At 46.5% G+C, this 14,660-nt stretch overlaps 1 protein-coding gene across 1 annotated transcript in view; it reads right to left on the minus strand.

The window, feature by feature from the left end:
- Cbp53E (Calbindin 53E) overlaps positions 1-14,660 on the minus strand; it is a 176,896-nt gene that overhangs the window by 67,830 nt on the left and 94,406 nt on the right. The window lies entirely within an intron of this gene.

Raw genomic sequence — 14,660 nt, forward strand, 5'->3', positions numbered from 1 at the left:
TCGACGTTCCCATTTATATAGCACACGAGATAGCGCGGGTAAACACGAGCCGCCCCTTTCGCAGGCGCTCGGAAACTCGAACATCTGCTGGCAACGACAAGTTGAGATCTGTTCTTTCCGCTGTAGGCGTCTCGCTGAGAAAGTTTTCACCTGGCGCGGTTTCCGGAAGGCAGCCTCGTCTACAAGTCTTGCGGCTGGTAGAAAGGAAGCAAAAATAGCGGACCGGTTCTCTTTGCAATCTTGCCCACAAATATGGACACAGCTGATTGCGAGAATTTTCCGGAACTCCAGCGAGCACGTTTCCTTTTGATGTTTTTTCTTCTGACTGCGAATCGGTTTGCCATTTCCGCTAGAAAAGATTGCAGCCGCGCAGCTGCGGGCAAAGAATGGAGAGCGCGTGCACTATATTGGCCTGAGAGGAAGTTTCAACAAACGGCACTACTCGCTTCTCGAATTCAATCACAGAAGTATAACGTGGGTAACAGCTCACCGCTTTCCCGCGCTGTTTGACGCTTAAGACAGGTAATCCGTCAGCATAGAGGATTCCTTAGTGTCCGTCGTATATTTTAAAAATGATTAAAAACAAAAACCAGATATTTCAAGTCCTGGACGTTTCCAGCCACTATTTTACTGAATGGAAAGAAGTGTACCTCTGCACAAATGAACTGCACTCAAGCAGGGTAGTTTATAAATTGATCGTTAAACGTGACCGCTCTCCAACTGCCGCGTATTTCTGCGCCAGTAATACCCACAACAGCGCGCAACGAAAGCTGGTTGCTGAAGCTGAAACACGGTAGGAGACACAACACCTTCCCTACTTACATCGCACACGTTTATTTTTTCAGCCTTGTAGCTATAGATTAAGCTGCCTCAGTCGTACTGCCTATGGCATTGGAATATTTTGAAGCGCCGCTTTGGTGAAAACGGCCTATAGAGAACCATAATCGCTCGTAAGAATGCTTTCATCTTTTCGTACGTCAAACGGAGAAGCGTCTAAACCGGGGAAAAAGACGATGAATGGACAGGGCGGTATCCCGACGGCGCTGCTGTGAAAAGAGAGAAGGCAAAGTAAACCAGCGGAAGCGCCATGAGCTTCACGAAAAAAACAAAAAAACAAAGAAGGAAATAAAGACCGATGTAGAATAAAGAGCACCCTAGTAGCCGCTTTTCTTCATTGCTACGACGGACTCTGGAAACTGCATCGCTGGCTCAATCTTAGCGTAAATGTTGAAGTTATGCTTGTCTTAGAGGCTCTTCAGTTAGGCGTGCAGCCATAGAGATGTGTGCTCCACCATACATAGATTTCTCGTGGCATCATGGCGTCTGCCTTGCTGGTTAGCCTGTCACTTTTTTCTTTTCATCTTCTAGTTTTCATTCGCGTTTCCTTATCCTTCTTTTTGCCTAGACGCCTTGATCGTGTGCCCTTTTCTCAAATTTCTCTTGTACGAGATTTCCTTCTTTTTTAAAGAATTTTACAGCGTTATATTTAATGCGAAGGTTCCCGGGCAAAGCGTGTTTGTCGTCATCGTGAAAAAATGCGGCCAGGTTTTAACGTAGTTAAACAAAGCACACTCGCGAAAGCATGCATTTAGCCTGGTAGGTTCATGGTCTTGCTCTGCTGGGCCGTCGGCACGTCTGGCGACGATATTAGTTCCATGGTAGTGGAGGGCGGTTTATTGGGACGTGGGAAGCGCCGGCGACGAAGACTCTTGCACAAGTAATCGATGAATCAGCGGGGCGAGAGGCAGGGTCACAAGGAGCAGTTCTCCAGCTCGAGCGTCAGCCGGCTCCCTCAAGGGCTTCGTCGGCGCTGGCGATGATAATCTTCTTCATTACAGTAGTATTAGCGCGATAGCGTTATAATGCCCTGTTCTTCAGAAAATCCGGTGTCGACGTTGTCGGTGTCGGCCTTATGTGCAAAAATCGCGGGCATGTTTCTGGCAGGTGGTCCCCAGAGAGCAACTTAGGAGGTAGGTGGGCCACCTAGGTCACGTGACCTTGCAGCACCATCACAACCTGCTCACCAGATGGTGAGCAAACTTCTTCCCACCCGCCACCACGGTGGGCAGTTAAAATAACGATTGGTCGCTCGAGCAACCTGGGCCGCAGAAGTCCCACAGCTGGCAGCACCTGCCATCGCAGGGATGTGGCCATCGCTTAACCGCTGCACCATTGCGCCAGGAAGGGTGTGAGGAATCCCAGGGATCTATGAATGTAGAGAATCACCAACCCTGCATATATGGGAATTCACCCACTATGCTATCAGGTCATGCATTTCAGGTGGCGATTAAGTGTCTCCTCTAATTTTTCTACGTTGATTAAAAACCCATTGCAGAGCGCAGTGCTAAGGGAGTCGGACAAGATCTGGTGCAAACAAAACCCATCATTTCTTTGACGGAGCCTCATCAGAAAATAAGAATACATTTTTGAATCTCTACTACCACGAGAAGTGGAATGGTATATTGGCAGAATGAAAGTTATTCGACGCTACAGACTTAAAAGTGCATGGGGCGGTGTCGGTGACACACTCAAACATGTGGCAGCAGAAGCAAGCAAAGAAAGTGAATTCGATACAGAGGTGATCCTGCGGCCCTTCTTAGCAGATTGTCTGTGTTGTGTGTCGTACTCGGTACGCCTTTCGGCGGGATTCTTTCTGTTCTTTAAAAAAGGTCTCTTTGTTTCATACTTTATGGTTGACACAGAAGGGCGCCTGATATGTTGTGACTTTCGGCTGCGTGGAGAATCGGGGAGGTTCATCAATGTGTATGCTTCAAACAATCCGGTGCAGCGAGCAGTTTTTGTTCAGGGTATGGCAACTAGACTGTGACAGGTATGTGCTATCCATGGTGACAAGTACATTCAAACAGCGCTAGATAACAGGACCAGAAAGAGGAGGAGACAAACACGGCGCTGAACTTACAACTGAGTTTATTTGTCCCGTTGTTTAGCTCTGTTTGAATGTACTTGTCACTATGGAACACCATCTTTCCCAATCTGCCGTTGTGCTATCCATGGCTGACTGCAATTGCGTGTGCGACCCACGCGACCCTACAGGGCTCGCAAAAACGCAGGGTTAATTGATACCGGTTTGCCATCCACCTTCACATTTATTAGAGGAGCCTCACATTCACGTCTGGATCGGATTTATGTTTCCGCAGAACTCCTTAAAAGGCGCATTTCGTGCGATGTCATGCTTATTTATTTCTCTGGTCATGTCATGGTCACTATGCGGATTGGATACCGTGCCCGTCCCAAGTTTCAGCCGCAGTGGGCATTGTGGAAGCTTAATTCATCGTTGCTAAGCGAGAAGGACTCCATGCAGCGAGTGAGGAAAGCTTTGGAATATTGCTTGACCACGAGAGTCCCATGATTTGCAGCTTGGGAGATGTTTAAGCAAGAAGTTTGTGGCATAGCTATTGAGATAAGTTCCATGAGGTCATACTTTAAGCTCGGCCAGGGGAAACGGCTGCTTCAGAGCCTTTATTATTTGCACGAACTTAAATGCGAGGCTCCGGGCTTGTACACGCAGCAAATTGCTACTGTGGAGCGTCACTTTCAAAACTTCGATGCGGAGTGCTTTCGGGCGGCCTGTGTACGATCCCGCAGCAATCGTGCTTTGCACTCTAAGTCAACTTGACAGGCCTTGCTTCATGAACGTTGCCACATGAGTTTTAAGCGAGTCTCTGAGCTCTACTGTGGAGGTGCCCTGGTCACAAGTACAGATGAAATAGTCACCGAGTTTGCAAATCCCCACGCCTGTATTTTTGCTGCCACTTAGAGCACTGCTGATGATATTGATGTAGCGCGCTGAGTGTCTATGACTACGCCGCTTTCTGAGGATGTGTGCGCGGTAATAATTAACCATGGGTGAACTGAAAGATGCAATTCATTGATTGTCACTTTAGAAAACCCTGAGACATGGCGGCCTCTCATTACAAGACATTTAGATCTGTTTTATTCCCTGTGGTACTCCAAATTTTTGAGACCAGTATTGATGTTGGATTTTTGCCGCCGCCATTCAGCAAAAGTCATATTGTCTTAATGCCAAAAACTGACGATAAGGAAGAAATACTATCTATAGATGGTTGCAGACCTATCACGATTTCTAATGTTGACTTAATATTTTTGCTAAAGTCCTCTCAAATCAGCGAAAGCTTGTAATGTCTACTTTGATGGGCCTCGTCAAATATGAGGCTTGGGTGGTAGGTCAATACTGTCGAATCTTCACGTAGCGTGTACGGTGTTGCAGTATTGCAGTGACGCTCATGAACAATTAGCACTGCTGCAAATTGACCTGGCAAAGGCGTTCGATTGAGTATCTCATTCATTCCTTTTTTCTCTTTTAAATCACATCAATCTTGGTTCAATTCTTTCTACTGGGATGTGCCTTTGTTACAAAAACTGTTCCACGCGCTTGACTGAAAATAGCTGTCTCTCACAACTAGTTCGCATTCAGTCCTCTGTGAAACAGGATTGTCCACTGTCCCCGCTCCTGTTCGCACTATACTTGGAGCCAATTTGCATAAGTGTTAAACGGTCAGTGGTTTTGGTATTATGGCTCATGAAATGAAGGTATTATTTATTTGTTTATTTGAAATACCTCACAGGCCCATTGGACATTGTGTAAGGGGGGCGAAAAAAATATAATACAGTGCATTAATAACCAAAAGAAACAAAAGGGAAACATACATTTATGATAAACAATATATCAATAAATTAGTAGAGAAGAAGAAACGACGCGGAAATAACAACAGGAAAAGAAAAAAAGAATACGCGACACAAAATAAAGCACAACAATAAAGGATAATGTGCTCACCGAACGCGGAAACAATGAGTAAAATAGCGCGATTAAGGCAAACACGGAAACACGGCAGGAAAACATAAGTAAGAAAACAGCCAAATGGCACGAGAGTAGCAGAAAAGTAAAGAACAAAAAGTCAGAAATAAAAAAAAGACTTGAACGGAAGCGTGCTAAATGACGGTTTCAGTGAAATGTGTGATGAGTTGAGAATGGAAAGAACCTAGATTAGACGCGGAAGCGATGCTGTCTGGTAGGTCATTCCATAACCTGATGGCTCTTGGTAGTGCAGATGAATTGAAAGCGAATGTATCACCATATATCCTTGCGAAACTGAACTGATTATATAATCTTTTCGACGTGCGGGATGGGACATCGAGGCGAAATGAACTAGTTCTATTAGAGTGCACATATTTGTGAAATAGCGTTAGGAGAGCGATGTCACGGCGCGTGCTTAATGATTGTAGAGAAAGATCGGTTTTGATCTGAGTGACGCTTGAACGGTAGTAATAGTTTCGTGAATGAATCGTGCTGCCCTGTTTTGGATAGATTCTAACGCGGTGATCATGTTTTTATGATAGGGAGACCAAATGAGAGAAGAAAATTCAAGTTGTGGACGAACAAAAGTGAGGTATGCTAGTTTTCGAATATTAGATGGCGAATTTCGGAGATTACGGCGTAGGTATCCTAATGACTTTGAGGCGACGGCGCATATGGATGAGATATGGAATGACCATGAAAGATCTGAAGAAAGGTTAACACCAAGGTATTTGTAATGTGACACGTGAGAGAGTAGATCATTTTGAAAAATTCAGGGGCACTTTGACTGTTTAAAGTGCGTAGAGGCGAAAACGTTTTCCGCACCACTTTGACTGCTTCTGTGGCACTGGTGGCGTCACATGTAATCGAGTACTAATTACTAAGTGATGACAAATCACTAATTAATGCTTAATTACTGATTAATGCCTGAATACTGATTCACTGCTAATTAATGACGCATAAGTTTCGCTTTTACGAGTGGAACGCGACAGCAGGTTGTAGTGCTGCCAGGGAGTCCACGGAACGCCACCACACGTTCGGCGCGATGCCTTCACCTTTGAACGCAACGCTTTTTGAGGAAAGGAATTGGCGCAGTAATTCTCTATCATCTCGGAGGACACCTGAATCGCACCGTAGAGGAAGGGAGGAAGTGGGAGTCAAAGAAGACAGAGAGGCCCGTAATGAAGAAAATGAAAATTGTATTTTAGGAAAGAAAATTACGCAGTAACTGTCTCGCATATCTCGATGGACAGCCGTCAAAATTCAGGGGGGCACTTTTTTTACGTAAAGTGTGATCACTGATGTATGGTTAAGATGTTAAGCTCCGCCTCTAAGAGTGGAACGCGACAGCGTCTTGCAACGCTGCCAGGGAGTCCATAGAACGCCATCGCCCATTCGGTTCTACGCCTCGCTCGTCGGTAAATTGGTTTTTGAGGAAAGGAAATGTATCTGTCTCTCATATCTTGGTGGACACCAAAATCTCACCGGAAGGGAAGGGAGGAGGATGAGAGTGAGCGAAGACACCGTATTCACTAGACGCGCCTTTGTTCATTCCAAACCATCGCGCTGGCATGGCGTAGTGTATAGCATGCTCGTCTCGCACGCCGAAGACCGGGGTTCGATTCCCGAGCTCGACCAATTTCCTACTCGGTTTTATTTATTTATATGGCCTGACTAGAAAAGTTAATTAGGCTAATTGGGTAATTAAGCAATTAACAAAGCTCAGTCTCACTTACTTGGAGCATCACTATACGATCCCTTCAATTGGTTGCATGGTTACTAACCGAAGTACAATTGGCCCCGTTTGAAATTCGCGCACAGTGACGTCACGACCGTTTCGACCAACTGAAAAGCGTGACATTTCTGTCGACAACTGCTGCTTACAACGATGAGACATTAAAGGCTTTCGCCTTAATACGGTATGTATAGCTAGACTTGTTACTTTTACGGGTGAAAGAGATGACTTTGCACTTTGATACATTAAGAGTCATTAACCATGAGTTGCACCAGTCGTAATAATAAGAAGGTCTGATTGGAGCGCCAGGTGGATGACTCATTACTAGACCTAATAGGGCGGCATATAATGCAATCATCCGCGAAAATTCGCATACTGGAAATTATATTATTAAGTAAATCATTGATATAAATAAGAAATAATAAGGGACCAAGCACACTGCCCTGCGGCACACCGGAGTTAACCGGGGAAAGGTTAGAGGACAGATTATTAACAAATACAAATTGTTGGCGATGCGAGAGGAAGTTGCGAAGCCATGTTAAAGTTAGGGAGTCTAGACGGAGTGATGATAATTTAGAAATCATGCGGCAGTGAGCTACGCGGTCGGACGCTTTGGCAAAGTCAAGGAATATACAATCAGTTTGAAGGTTTTCGTTCATATTAAAATGTAAATCAGTAGTTAGTTCGAATAACTGTGTTTCGCAGGAGTGACCCTTCCTAAACCCGTTTTGATTATCGTAAAAAAAGTTATTCTGCTCAAGATGACTGAAAACATTAGTTTATGCAGATGACCTGATTTTGTGTTCTTTGTGCTACTGATGTAAGCCTTCTTTCTTTTGAGGCAGAGTCGCCCTCCATCGTTTCCCCGGCAGTGCCACATCCGGCGCATTCTGTACTGCATACACCTGTGCACGCGCATTATTCGCACGTACTCGCAAGCCACATCGGCATACATACCGCGATCCCGAAAAAAAAAACAAACAAGGAATACATAGGACCGCATTGAATCAAAGGCAAACAAGCGAAATGAGATTCAGCGGAACGCAGCGGCGAACACCGCCGGACTTGTTTCGGGCTTTGAGTCGTTCGGTCGGGTCGTGTTTTCTCTGCGGGGGTGGCACAACAGCGCGTCGCTTCCGTCGCTGCCATCAACGATTCGCACTGGCCCGCAGTGCAAGCCGACCGCTGGGCGAGAACTACCGCGACGTGGAGTGCTGCAAGAAGTGCGTCCTCTCTGGCGAGGATACGTGCGCAGCGTGCCCAATCGCGTATCCTCGTATTTCGCCACCGACCCTCATACACTGTCTGTATCGTACGGCACAGAGCGGTTCGTATAGCTCCGCGCTTTGATTCCACGCCGGGCAGCGTTTCGTTAGCGCGGGGTTCGATCAGGCCGCACCAGTGGGAATTTTCTATAATCTGTCGTCGGGCGAGGGGGCGTCACAAAAGGGAAACGAGAGCGGCTCGCGAGAAGTGCGGAAAGCGGTAAGGGCAGCGCGTGGATTTTACAAAAAAACCTCAGACGTCTTCCTTTCCTTCAAGGCTCTTTGTTCGAAATCCTCTTCTGCGAAACTTTTAATGGCTGCGCGTAGGATCGAAGAGCTCTCGCTCTCTGTTTTTTTTTTTAAAACTAGTTTCGTTTGATTTTTTTTCCCCGGACCGCAGAAAAAAAAAATTATTATCGGTTGGTGGAGTCCGTGACTGGATAGTATCGGCTCGACGTGACGTGCTCGTCTAGTGAGCCGAATAATAAGAGAAGTAATATTGAATGCGGTGCAGAAGCGCGCACTCAATCGCGATCGTTTCGGAGAATGAAAAAAAATTGCTTTCATGCTTTCTTTTTCTTTTTCAAGTGACGCGACAAAGGCGTAAGTAGCAAAGGCGATCAGGAAACGTGGCACGCGTCTTGCGAACAAAGGCCTCGGTCCTGTCTGTAGTAAATTTTCTGAATTTTAAAACCAGCTTCATGTGTGTCGTGCCTAGAGCATTTCAAAGACACTGATAAGGCAATCAGCACATCATCACAAACCTGGACGTCAAAACTACTTGTGTTCAGTCTTAATGTATATTTTAGCCGAGTAATTTCCAGCGAGCAATATATGACATGCCGGCGCGAGCTTTCATCTTTCAGAGGCCGTCACAACAAGCTGGCCGTTGGGTTTCTTCGCGACGCGCAGTACGAGGAGCGTAGATGAGTTTGCCGTTCCACAAAGTAGCTCGTCTTGCCTGCGCCCTTGTTGCATTAATCAAAGTTGGCTGCTTAATAGCTCCGGGAATAAACATCTTAAGCAGCCTTGCCGTCCTGCAAAAAACAAAAAAAAAGAAGGAAAGGAAGAGGAAGGTTCCAGGAGTTCTTCTACTGGCTTGTGTTGGCGGAGATGAATTTGCCCCCTTATGAAGCTAGACGTTGCAACTGTTAACCACTTGGGCAATTTTTGTTTCTTATTGGCACTCTGGCAACTCTCGTTGCCTGCTGACAGTATCAGGCGCGTCACAGCGAGGCTGGGGCGCACCGCCGCGGGCATAATTTACCGACCCACTTTCGCAGTCGCCGAACACGGTTTGGGAGGCATATTTACGCTTTTCTCCCACCAAGCACTCCTGTCCATCAGCGCAAAAAAAAAAAAAAAAGGCAGCATTCGAGCAGCAAAAGAAAAGGCGCGCTGAACGAGCCGCAGCTATTGGCTTTTTGATGCAGAGCCGACATGTCATGCTTGCATTGTCGTTTACGCTCGAGGCCCCCGTCGGGCTGAGCTCGGTGCCTTGTAGCCGCTGTCCTGAAGGCGGGCGGCCAGCCCCGATATAATGGCGAGTCGCTTGAGGGTTCGATGCCAAGATAAACGATCCACGCGAACGAGATCCGCGGGTTCTGTCTGCTGGCCGCATAGGAAGTATTTTCTCGGAAACAGCGATTGGAGAGCTCTCCTGAACGGCCTATGCTTCGCGGCGGCAAATCCTTGATTTATTTCGTAAGCCGGCCTGTAACTTTGCTTCTTTAGATGGTTGTCAGGAAGTCACCGAGGATATATTTGCTCTTTTTCTAAGGAAAGCCTATGGTTTTTTTTTTTTTTTCGACCGTTTGAGCGAAGGAAATACAGCTTTCTGGGTCGGATCGTGCGTTTTCTTTTTTTCTTCTTGTTGTGAAACGTCCCGCTCATTGATTTTCTCGTCTCGTCGGGTCTCCGGTTTCACAGCTAAATGATGAATGAGGTGATATAGAGTAGAGAGCGACGTCACACGCTTGTCATTTCGACGGTTCATCTATCTTGGCCAATCCATGTTATCAGTTCTTTTCGCTCTTGCGCCCCGGGCACGAGTGGCGCGTGGTGCTATAGTTTCCATGGCTGTGCCCGCTCTACCGCGCGGTAACCGTATGTCCCGTTTCTCGTGCGAATGGAGCAGCAAGCTAAAGTGGCCGCGAAGAACTGACGCGCCTGACGAGCCGAGCGACGCGAGCACGTCATTGTGTTGTCCGGAATCGCAGCAAAATGTGTTTCCGTGAAGGAAAGATGTACGGGTCGCTGTATGTGCGCTTTAATAACAGGATGTTCATTGTTGGTTCCTTAAAATTGCCGTGAATGGAAGCGAGGTGAGCTTCGGGCGGAACGAGTCACTGTCTGGTGAGCGCCGCTTTCAATCACGATGCTTCTAGCGCACAGGCTATACCGGGTGAACGCTGTAATTTTCTTCGTCGAACGCCGCTGTGGTTGTTCGTCGCTGGGACTGAAACTGCGCTATCGAAATCATTGATTTTGCTGGCCCCACCAATGGTCTCGAAAAGCAGCTCCGCCCAAGTAAGTGCGGTTGTGTACGCAACCTGCTCCTATATGGCTCGCCAGCAAGCCGAGAAACCACCAGTATGGCGTGGAGGCCGCGCAGACGTAGTGCACGCCCGCTGGTGACAACCTGAATGCGCAGTCGTGCGTGGCTCACCTCACGAGTGCAATCCAAGCTACCATGGCGCCTTGTTTCACAGGACTACTACTTTCCATGCCATTAACTGCAAGTGTTTGCTTTTACCAGCTTGTGAAATAATTGGCACAGCATGAAGAGCTCCTCAAACCTTTGCATGAGGGAACAATGTGAATCTTTTTTTTTCTCTCTCGCTTCATTAGATCGTTCCGAATTAGCCCCACTTCAAGCTAAGTGTTATTTAGGGGCTATTTACTGAGTGCTGTATATTGCGCAGCCTTATTAATTAGTTCCTATTGCGCACGAAGTGAAGCCGCCGTGTGGCTCAGTGGTTATGGGGTTCGGTTACTGACCCGAAAGACGCGGGTTCGATCCTGGCCGCGGTGGTTGAATTTAGATGGAGGCGAAATGCTAGAGGCCCGTGTACTGTGCGACGTCAATACACGTTAAAGAACCTCGTGGGCTAAATTTTTGGAGCCCATAACTATACGGCGCCCCTCATAGCCTGGGTCGCTTTGGGTCCTTAAACTAAACTAAACTAAACTAAACTAAACTAAACTAAACTAAACTAAACTAAACTAAACTAAACTAAACTAAACTAAACTAAACTAAACTAAACTAAACTAAACTAAACTAAACACAAAGTGAGAAAAGCAGAAAAGTAAGCTATGTCTCAGGCTGTGGAGGAGGAAGTACAATTCGCAGACAGGCATTCTGCAGGCTTTGTGTAACGCATAAGCACGGCTACTCAGTGTCGTGCTTACAAGTGCCTGTAACGCGATTTACGCGAAAGAATGCCGTGACTCGAGAGCGACTCAGTTCGGCCCACTTTTTGTTCACTGCCCTCTGACGTAAGACACGCTTCTATAAATTATGCAGTCGTATGTTAGCACACGCGTGTCCTACGAGGGAGGAGTCGGGCAAAACCGGGGTCTAAGACAAGAAACTGTCGCCGCGATGACGACACAAGAGAGAGCGATCGAGGGAGAGAAGACTGGACGTGCAAGTACCGCCTGGTGGAAGCTAAGGAAAACAGAGCACTCTTTGATAACATGGAACGTGGCCGTGTCATTTTCTTTGTCTTTTTGTGGGCTTATAAGTGTGTAGAGACAAAGAATCCAATAGTAAAACGAAGCAGGCTATTGCGATTTTTAAACTTGGAAACTTTGTTTAGGTGCGGATACACTACTGTTTCTTTGGGAACTTCGCATTTTGAGCGCTTGTGCAAAGCTTGTCGAAACAAAAGCGTTTATGCTGAAATGTATTTTTCTTGGCTTGTTACAAAAAAAGCCCAAGATGAGTTAAGTCAGGTACAAAAATAAAATGATTTACCTGCGCCGGATCTCTTCGCGTGCTTTGTAATATGATGCTAAACAAGGCTCAACTTTCTTTCCCATTTCACCGCGTTTCGCAAGAAAAAAAAAAGCACAGCTATAGGAAGCCGCAAATCAATGCGCGCGGCCCTGCTGCTTTTTTAGTTTCCTTGCGTTGCAGCATGGCAGGAAAAATAAGTGGCACGGCGGCAGTGGCTCCTGCAGGAGGCATCGCGGAACAAAGATGCCAAGCCCTAAGCTCACGGAGTACATGGGGGCTTTTGCAATGGGTGAGCAAATATCGATTGAACCGGGTCGGCTGATTTTGCTCATGACGAAGAGCACACCATGCCCGCGAGGATTTTGCACTTTCTCGCTGCGCGCTGCATCCTTTGATCTAGGCGCCTGCTCAGGCTTAGGCGCCACTCTTTTGTTCTAAAATGTTTGCGGCTGGCGAGCTTTTCTCGCCCAGTCTGCGGGTCCTCGCAGCTTTCCCCAAGGCCTAACTGAGCAGGCGTTTTGTTCCCTCGTTTCTCGGCCCATTTTAAGGCTCGAGCGATATTCGTGGTTTTCTCAGTGTCATATGCACGCCGTCACATTGTGACCTCAATTATTACTTTCGATGTTTGCCTTGGTGTTGGAAGCTCTGCTATGGAGTCTGTATTAGATTTAGATATAAGCAGCCTGTCACCGCCGCGAGGTATTTTTTATGTGAAGCAAACTATCATACCCCCCTTTCATTGTGTATATTTCTTTGCCGCGTAGTGGGAAGTCGAGAGGACATAGTAGTAGCGCTAAAAACAGAGACGAAAGGAGAGAAGAAGACAACACAAGCTCTAACGTTTTCTTCACTCCTCTCGTCCCTGTATTTAGCGCTACTGCTTTGTCGTAAGCTCTGCTATATATATATATATATATATATATATATATATATATATATATATATATATATATATATATATATATATATATATATAGCCCATTTTTCTGCCTTAAATGTAGGAAGTAATCTGGCCCCCTTCGGCTCCAGACGGTAGGCTACATCTGTGTTTGTTTAAAGTAAGAAATCAGACGATTTAATAATGGAGATTTAATGGATATTTCAGTTAAGCATGCAGAAAGCAGAGGAGAACGTTAACTAGCTAGAGCAGAATTAGAATGCCACTTTGCGAATCAGTTATTGCAGAGTCTCTATGACAGAGCAATGCCAGCTAAAAACAGCCATATCTTGCGTTCTGATAAAGATAACTGTTCACTGACTGGACGGGGTTTACCCGTTGAGGCGAATATACACGCAAGTAAAATTGTATTTTATATCAGGTTCTAGAGAAGTGCTACTTCAGGCAGTTTAACAACGAAAGAGACTTTCCACTCGAACGATCTCTTCCGTACTTGGTGCTGGTCGCAGGGCGCGTAATTGCCTTGGCACCGGCCGCGATTGGCTACGACGTTCTCGAACGACTTCACACGAGGCTGCCTTATTCAACGCGAGCTAATAGGACTCGCAAACTTCAGCGGTCTTCACGCCGATCTCACATTATTTCGTTGGTCGACGCAGCGGCTATCAACTTTGCGCGTGCTTCATGCAAGCACATTCTTCGAGCTTGAAACGTTGCATGAGGCAATACCGCCAACGGCGTCGAGCATTTGTGATGTCGCGGTTGATCTAGCGTCTAGCGTGAAATTGCTGGTTAACTGGCAGGTGCCTCAGTGAAACGGGATTGACCGCGACGTCCTGAAAATCGATCGATGCCATTGGCTGGCGGACAACTTTTTAGGTTGTTTGCCGCTGCGTTCTTGAGTTGTATGCGACTATTGATGCTGCAGGGGGGGTGTCTAGCCACCTAACATGTTCCTCATGTGGTTGAAGTGGAGGACGTTACGATGCATGTGGTGAATTAATAATGCGGAAACAAAAATCACGAGGAAGTGAGTTGAAAGGCGCTGTTGATCTTGCAAGAGGATACGGCATCAAGAATATAGCACGCAGCAGTTGCGAAGAGCACGCATTCCGGTCCTAGGCGGGGCTGGACGGCAACAAGAACGCTTGCGCTCATAATCACAGGCACAGTGCGTGCTGAAGACATGAAAATGGGGGATTCATTCGCGAAGGGGCGAGGGAAGAGACAGTGTTCTAAATTACCGTATAGGAAAGGAAGACTAGTGCATGGCGTATCTGAACAGAGACAGTACAGTTAGACGCGGGCAGGGGTGGCGAGAATGTTTGTCTGGATTTTACGAATGGTGCATGGTTCAAGTACGATGAGGTCAGGAAGAGGTCAGGGCGCAGGGAGGTGGGTGAGGCACAGCTTAAACTGCATGTAATTATTGAGGACAACTTTGACTGACGTCTTTCTCTGGCAAATATGGGCATAATGAAAGGAGGCTCCGCATAGCGCATTTTCAGAGAATACTTCGTCAGCATAGCAAAGCTTTTTGCGAGTATTTAGAAAAAAAAACTCGAAATTCAAACTATCCACCCCGTGAGTGACCGACATTTATAAGCTTGCTGAAGGCCCGTGCCTGTGACTACGCGACAGCATAAAGCACTTATCTGACCTTTTGCGGACTTCACTTTGCGCTAGCATAAAAAAAAAAGAAGCTGATTTTGCGCATAAAGCCTCAGCGTTGCTGCCCTCAGTCATCTTTTAAACTCTCACATTTCTCTTAGCACACGGTACGAATTCATCACATAGTATTATGCATGATAAATAACATTTCAAGGGTTAAAACTTCAGAGACGAGGCAAATAGGCCACGCGGCAGAACTGATTCCTTCAAAGACGAGTGAGTGAAGATGAAATGAGAGCCGTTTCACCTTTCTGACTTCTAAGGCGGTGCTCTCTTTGGCAGCCGACAAAAGC

This window comes from Amblyomma mixtum, chromosome 3 (genome assembly GCF_055824585.1).
Source record: "Amblyomma mixtum isolate Tamu chromosome 3, ASM5582458v1, whole genome shotgun sequence".
NCBI lineage: Eukaryota > Metazoa > Arthropoda > Arachnida > Ixodida > Ixodidae > Amblyomma > Amblyomma mixtum.